We start from the raw sequence: 8,553 nt of genomic DNA on the forward strand, positions 1-8,553 counted from the left end.
AGTCCCATTGTCTGACTCAATTCTTTCTGGGGTGCCATGTCGCCACAAGACCTGCTTCTCAAGGCCCAGGATAGTGTTCCGGGCAGTGGCATGGGGTACAGAATATGTTTCCAGCCATCCGGTGGTTGCTTCCTCCATTGTAAGCACATAGCGCTTGCCTTGGCGAGTTTGTGGGAGTGTGATATAGTCAATCTGCCAGGCTTCCCCAAATTTATATTTCAGCCATCGCCCTCCATACCACAGGGGCTTTAACCGCTTGGCTTGCTTAATTGCAGCACATGTTTCACATTCATGGATAACCTGCGCGATAGTGTCCATGGTCAGGTCCACCCCTCGATCTCGAGCCCATCTATATGTTGCATCTCTTCCCTGATGGCCTGAAGTATCATGGGCCCATCGAGCCATAAATAGCTCACCCTTATGTTGCCAGTCCAGGTCCACCTGAGACACTTCAATCTTGGCAGCCTGATCCACCTGTTCGTTGTTTCGATGTTCTTCAGTGGCCCGACCCTTGGGTACGTGAGCATCTACATGACGTACTTTTACAACCAGATTCTCTAGCCGGGACGCAATATCTTGCCACAGCGTGGCAGCCCAAATGGGTTTACCTCTGCGCTGCCAGTTGCTCTGCTTCCATTGCTGTAACCACCCCCACAGGGCATTTGCCACCATCCATGAGTCAGTATAGAGATAGAGCACTGGCCACTTTTCTCTTTCAGCAATATCTAACGCTAGCTGGATGGCTTTCACCTCTGCAAACTGACTCGATTCACCCTCTCCTTCAGCGGTTTCTGCAACTTGTCGTGTAGGACTCCATACAGCAGCTTTCCACCTTCGATGCTTTCCCACGATGCGACAGGATCCGTCAGTGAACAGGGCATATTGCCTCTCATTCTCTGGCAGTTTATTATACAGCGGGGCTTCTTCAGCACGTGCCACCTCCTCCTCTGGTGACATTCCAAAATCTTTGCCTTCTGGCCAGTCCGTGATTACTTCTAAAATTCCTGGGCGACTGGGGTTTCCTATGCGAGCCCGTTGTGTGATCAGTGCGATCCACTTACTCCACGTGGCGTCAGTCGCGTGATGTGTAGAGGAGACCCTCCCTTTGAACATCCAGCCCAGCACTGGTAATCATGGTGCTAAGAGGAGCTGTGTTTCAGTACCAGCCACTTCCGAGGCAGCTCGAACTCCTTCATATGCTGCCAATATCTCTTTTTCAGTTGGAGTATAGCGAGCCTCGGATCCTCGATATCCTCGACTCCAAAACCCCAGGGGTCGGCCTTGGGTCTCCCCAGGTGCTTTCTGCCAGAGGCTCCAGGTAGGGCCATTCTCCCCAGCTGCAGTATAGAGCACATTTTTAACATCTTGTCCTGCCCGGACTGGTCCAAGGGCTACGGCATGAACAATCTCCCGTTTAATTTGTTCAAAGGCTTGTTGTTGTTCAGGGCCCCATTTAAAATCATTCTTCTTCCGGGTCACTTGATAGAGAGGGCTTACAATCAAACTGTAATTTGGAATATGCATTCTCCAAAACCCCACGACACCTAAGAAGGCCTGTGTGTCCTTTTTATTAGTCGGGGGAGACATAGCTGCTATTTTATTAATCACATCCATTGGGATCTGACGACGTCCATCTTGCCATTTTATTCCCAAAAACTGGATCTCCTGTGCAGGTCCCTTGACCTTACTTTCTTTTATGGCAAAACCGGCTTTCAGAAGGATTTGGATTATTTTCTTCCCTTTCTCAAAGACTTCTTCTGCTGTGTTGCCCCATACGATGATGTCATCAATGTATTGCAGGTGTTCCGGAGCTTCACCTTTTTCCAGTGCAGTCTGGATTAGTCCATGGCAAATGGTGGGGCTGTGTTTCCACCCCTGGGGCAATCGATTCCAAGTGTACTGGACACCTCTCCAAGTAAAGGCAAATTGTGGACGACACTCTGCTGCTAGAGGGATTGAGAAAAACGCATTAGCAATGTCAATTGTGGCATACCACTTGGCTGCCTTTGACTCTAGCTCGTATTGAAGTTCTAGCATATCTGGAACGGCAGCACTCAGCGGTGGTGTAACTTCATTCAGGCCACGATAGTCAACTGTTAGTCTCCACTCCCCATTAGACTTCCGCACTGGCCATATGGGACTATTAAAGGGTGAGCGGGTTTTGCTGATCACTCCTTGGCTCTCCAGTTGGCGAATCAACTTGTGGATGGGAATCAGAGAGTCTCGGTTGGTGCGACATTGCCGCCGGTGCACCGTCGTGGTAGCAATTGGCACTTGTTGTTCTTCAACCTTGAGCAACCCCACAATCGAAGGGTCTTGAGAGAGACCAGGCAGGGTAGACAGCTGTTCAGTGCCCTCCGTCTCCAAGGCAGCTATACCAAAAGCCCATCGATACCCCTTCGGGTCCTTAAAATACCCCCTCCTGAGATAGTCTATGCCAAGGATACACGGAGCCTCTGGACCAGTCACAATGGGGTGTTTCTGCCATTCATTTCCAGTTAGGCTTACTTCAGCTTCCAATACAGTTAATTCTTGGGATCCCCCTGTCACACCAGAAATACAAATGGATTCTGTCCCTTTATAACTTGATGGCATTAGAGTGCACTGTGCGCCGGTGTCTACTAGAGCCTTATACTCCTGTGGGTCTGACGTGCCAGGCCATCGAATCCACACAGTCCAATAGACCCGGTTATCCCTTTCCTCCACCTGGCTGGAGGCAGGGCCCCTCTAATTCTGGTTAGAGTATTCAGTATTCACTTCTCGTAAAATTGGCTCAGAAGTCCCTTCAAGAGGATCGGAAATGAAATCAGCCCTTCTACTCTGTTTGGAAACTGGAGCGGCATTTTTCCTGGTAGAATCCCCTTTTGTGGTGGTTTTTCCTCGCAGTTCACGTACCCGTGCATTTAGGACCGAGGTAGGTTTTCCGTCCCATTTCCTCATGTCCTCTCCCTGATCACATAGGTAAAACCACAGGGCACCTCGCGGTGTGTACCTTCTATATTCTCTCTCTTGGGAAGAGGAGCGCTCACTCCTAATAGCTGAGACATTGGTCCTTACACGTGTGGAGTAGGACATATCCTCTTTGGTTTGTTGGACATCCTCGGACAGCTTCTCCACAGCTGCAATGCAGGCTTGTAGGGAGGAGGAGAGATTTTCTTCGTATTGACGGAGTTGGCGAGCCACTTCCTCCACTGTCGGTGCCTCTTCATCCTTCCAGGCCATTATTGCCAATGCGTTGGCATAGGATGATGGTGCGCTCCGTACAAACTTCCGCCACATGGGTCGTGTGCATTGGACTTCGTCTGGATCTTTGGGTAATTGTGGGTTGTCCGGGTCATGATGGATCGTCTCTAGCACAGCTAATTCCCTCAGATATTGAATACCTTTTTCCATGGTGGTCCACTTGCTTGATTGACATATAACATCTTCCTTAAAGGGGTACCTTTCCTTCACACTTGACAGGAGTCGCCTCCAGAGGCTGATGGCTTGTGTCCCTCTTCCAATTGCCTTGTCAATGCCACCTTCCCTGGCAAGCGATCCCAGCTGCTTGGCTTCCCTACCTTCTAATTCCAAGCTATTAGCCCCATTGTCCCAGCATCGGAGGAGCCAGGTGATAATATGCTCACCTATACGGCGGCCAAAGTCTTTTCGTAGATCCCGCAGCTCACTCAAGGATAGGGACCGGGTTATTACCTCTGGTTCTGCCTCTTCCTCCGGTTCCCGTGATGACCCTGGTTCACCTTCATCCTTCGCTAAGCGAACTGATTTTTTTGTATATTTCTTTTTCTGTACGGGGGCAACTGATGCTGGTGCAGGTTGGTCCGCTGGTTCAGTTGCAGTATCGCTCGCCGGGTTTTGGATAAGCGCAGTGTCTGTCACCGAGGTTTGGGTAGCAGCAGTGCTCGTCACTGGGGCTGGAGGGGCTGCAGTGCCTGTTGTTGAGGTTTGGGTAGCCCGAGTTCTCATCGCCGGGGCTGGAGGGGTCACGGTGCCTGTCGCCAAGGTCTGGGTGCCTGCAATGCTCCTTGCCGGGGCTGGAGGGGCCGCAGCGCCCGTTGCCAAGGTTTGGGTGGCCGCGGTGCTCACCATTTTGTTGTTAGGTCCAGAGACTTTCTCTTCCCCTTGAGGGTACTGAGTGGTGTCAAACAGGGCTCGATAGGCATGGGCCAGGCCCCAGCACGTTGCAGTGATTTGTATCTCTCTGGAGCTGCCGGGGTGACAGCATACCTTTTCCAAATATTTTACTAGTTCCTCTGGATCCTGCACTTGTTCAGGGGTGAATTTCCAAAACGTCGGAGGTGCCCACTTTTCTAGGTATTTGCCCATACTACCCCACACACCCTGCCACTCATAATTATCCAGCCTTGGGGCACATCTCTGGGTGATCTTCTTAAATAGCTGTTTAACCTTAAACGAGAGCTGAACCACATTCAGAAGTATGCTAATTCCTAGCAGTAGGGCTAGGACCGTGCTAGTCCCAACATTCCAGGAGTATTCAAATTTTTCAAAATTCTCAAACACCATTGTAACTGGACCGAAGGAGAAAGGAGAGGGGAAGAAAGGTACCCCACCCACAGACTGGTTTTCCATGGAGGAAAGGTAAATGGTATAATTATTAATAGTTTCCCACAGATGGCTCCCGCAGTATAAAGGTGACAATGCTAAGTGCAAATACCGGATTAATCCCACAGCTGATGACTTTATCATACCATAAACCAGAGTTATACCATACATCAAAGCGAAAACCTTAATCCACCTCCCACGGATGATAAGCAGTAGAAGAGGAACTACATACAGCAAGCGAGGTGATACATAACAGAGCCTTAAAAACCAGAGCAACAACTCTAAGAATGCATAAATCAACATAATGAATGCTTAGGACAAATTTGTTTTAACAAGCTGCGGTCAGGTTTGTCGTTATCTCAACCCTTCATGCCCCACGTTGGGCGCCAAAAAGGACTGTCGTGGTTTAACCCCAGCCAGCAACTAAGCACCACGCAGCCGCTCACTCACTCCCCCCCCATCCAGTGGGATGGGGGAGAAGATCAGGAAAAGAAGTAAAACTCCTGGGTTGAGATAAGAACGATTTAATAGAACAGAAAAGAAGAGACTAATAATGATAATGATAACACTAATAAAATGACAACAGTAGTAATAAAAGGATTGAAATGTACAAATGATGCGCAGGGCAATTGCTCACCACCCGCCGACCGACACCCAGCCAGTCCCCCAAGCGGCGAAATCCCTCCCCCCCCACTTCCCAGTTCCTAAACTAGATGGGACGTCACATGGTATGGAATACACTGTTGGCCAGTTTGGGTCAGGTGCCCTGGCTGGGCATGAGAAGCTGAAAAATCCTTGACTCTAGTCTAAACACTACTGAGCAACAACTGAAAACATCAGTGTTATCAACATTCTTCACATACTGAACTCAAAACATAGCACTGTACCAGCTACTAGGAAGACAGTTAACTACATCCCAGCTGAAACCAGGACACATGTACAGACAAACCTGGACCAGTTCCACCCACTGGGGTGCTGGGACTGGAAGGACGGGAGCACAGTGTGGATGGGAGCTGGCCTGGAGGTACCAGATCACTGCATTAACCTGGAGTTGAACCCGAGGTCTGCTCTGAAAATACTTGGCTTTGCTCTGTACTAACACAGGTTTACGGCTTCCAGAGCTAAGCCAGTAAATCCTTATGGGGTGGGACACTTTGCAGATTGACAAACTCGGATCTCCGGCAGTTGTTTTCATCCTGTTACTGCTCAACTGTGGGACTGCTGAGCATTTTCTATAATATTATCTGAGCAGAGGCCAGGATCCACCAAGATTAATATAGCTTGTTTCTTGGCTTTTCTGAACCACAGCTTAATGAAATAAATTGGAATAGATTGGACAGAGTTGGCTAAGTGCCCAACTCAAGCCTGTCGTCACTGGGGGAAGAGTAGCATGCATCAGTATGAGAGGCTACAGGCTTTTGCTGCCAAGGGTTTTATTATATGACTCCTGATTTATGGGTGTCAGACGTGGTAGGTGTCTGACTCTGCAGCTCCATCTCTTGGCAAACATCAGGTAACAAACATACTGTGAAGGCTCTTCATACTTCAGGCAGAGAGGCGTGATAAATACTTTTCAGTGCAAAATACTCCTCACTTCCTTAGCAATAATGGAGGGACATAACTCTCACCTAAAATAGAAAAGGGAATTCTCTTGCGTACTTCCTTCAGTGTTTGTTATGTTATCAACTGTTGCCCTGGAAACAGAATCCCCAAGTCAGGAACCGGCAATTCAGAGAGAAGAAACTGGGGTTTCTGGGGGTTTTTTTCCAAATGTTTTAAAAATACATAATTAAATTTTTTAATCTGTTACTATTTTTCGGTCATGAGAATCACTTAAGCAATTCCTGGATAAGCATTTTTATTAAAAAAAAAAAAAGTTTGGAATCTTCTTTTCTGATCAGCCAATTTGCCCCTGTGGTGCTGATGTAACCACAAAATACACAGCTACATTGTTCTCCTTGTTTGTAGGTCAGTATGTCTAATGAAGAAGAAAAGCCCCCAAATTATCAACCAATTATTATTATTTGCTGCACCATGGCCTTCTGCAGCCTGTGTGATGGATGAGCTGATCAACGCCTGTGCTTCCGAGTGAACCTCAGTGATTTAGCCTAGTTGATGAAGTGGTTTTGCCATAAGTACGGACTACTCGAGCCAAATATTTTCAGACTCACTAATAAATCACGGTAATGCCTTGATCTGACCTGGATTTAAAGTATTTTAAAAATGGACAATACTAAAAAGTACAAGATAGCTCAAGTTATCTTGTAACAAGTACGGATAAACTCAGGCTCTGGGAATGGAGACGAATAAAACGCAGCTACAAAACAGTCTTGGGCAGTCAAGTGACAAAAGATTTTTTGCTGAGAAAGTTTGAAAATGAATAAAGAAACAGGAGAGTGAAAATGGTGGGAGGTAAAAACTTTTAAGTAAACTGAGAGGAGCTTGGAGGAGATACCAACGAAGCAAGATGCCATCACAGATGAATGCAGCATTTTCAAACACCAGGTGGTGCCTTCTGAGAGGAAGAATATGAACTATGTCTTCCGGCTTCTAAATTTAACTGTCAAGAGTCATAAAAACACTTGTGTGTCACTGTAGGCATTTTGTTGGAGATGTCTTGCAGGGCTAAAAAAAGGAATAGTTAGGAAGGAAAAAGAATGAAACAGAGAAGTGATACTGAAAATACTTTTTATTACCCCAACTTAGCGCATCATGATCAGTTCTGGGTACCTTGAGAAGGTCAAAGCAGAAATGAAATGAGCTCAGAAATGACAATGAAAATAATTAGAGGCATGAAAAGCTTCTAGATGAATAGTAAAATCAAACCTGTTCGCTTCAGAGAAGGGAAAAGATAAAGGTGTTCAAAATAATGAATGGCACCAAAGAAAGCGAGCCCTGTTCGTCATTTGCCATCATACACGAGCAGGAGGGCATCTGCTGAAAATGAAAGGCAGAGGGTGAAAAGCAATTGTTTCCCACAGCATACGACTGCCTGGCGCAGTTCCTTCCCACTGGAGGCAACCGAGGCCAGGAGTTTTGCAAATTAAAAGGGAATGGAAATGTGCGTGGAAAAAAGAGAATATGTTAAGTGCTAAAAATAAAGTTGTGGTTTTATTTTAATGGAGCTTATCTTCCTGTGTAGGCTGCAGGACATAAAGCAGTCTTTGAGGGTGGGCGAGAGCTAACTTTTTCCCCTCAGATGAGATTCTTTTAAACTACCTTGCTCCACCATTTCACAGACCTTTCACTGCTGGACCCAGCACTTCCCACTGTCCCAGAGAAGATGCTGGAGCAGATGCAGAACTGGCTGGTTATGGAGCAGCAGGTCCTGTTCTACTGCACCAGCAAATAGGAAAAACTGGGAGAAGCTAAATGTGGCCACAGGGAGACAAAAAGAGACAGAGTTTGCAACAGTGCAAAAATGAAAACCAGCCCCACAGTTCAGCTCAGTTCCTAAACAGCCAAACTTTCAGAGAGTAATGCTCCCGCTTGGAAACTAGCAGGGGAAAACAGACAGAAGCTCTGAGCACAGGCTTTTCAGGAAAGATTATTAAACTGACACAAGCCACTGAGAGAAAATTTCATCACCTGTGCAAAGCAGAAGAGCCTTGAGTAACCCAGGAAGCACCAAGGGCAGCAGGAGACAGCAGTTGTCCCAGTGAAAACTGGAGATAGTGTCTCTGCGCCTGGAGAGGAGCACAGATACCCTATTGTCCTAGGTTCAGCTGGGATAAAGTTAATTTTTTACAGGAACCTGGGAGGCGGGGGGGCATAGCCGGGGCAGCTGACCTGAACTAGCCTAGCCAAGGAGCTATTCCATACCATGTGACATCATGCTCAGTATATAAATGGGGAGCGGGCTGGGGGGAGTTCTCTGGACTTTCGGTGGGGGGAAGTGGCGGAGCGTCGGGTTCCGGGTGGTGAGCAGTTGCACTGTGCATCACTCTTCTTGTATATTCTTTCATTAGTACCGTTGTTGTTGTTGTAACT

The sequence above is a fragment of the Haliaeetus albicilla genome, chromosome 25 (genome assembly GCF_947461875.1).
Source record: "Haliaeetus albicilla chromosome 25, bHalAlb1.1, whole genome shotgun sequence".
Lineage (NCBI taxonomy): Eukaryota > Metazoa > Chordata > Aves > Accipitriformes > Accipitridae > Haliaeetus > Haliaeetus albicilla.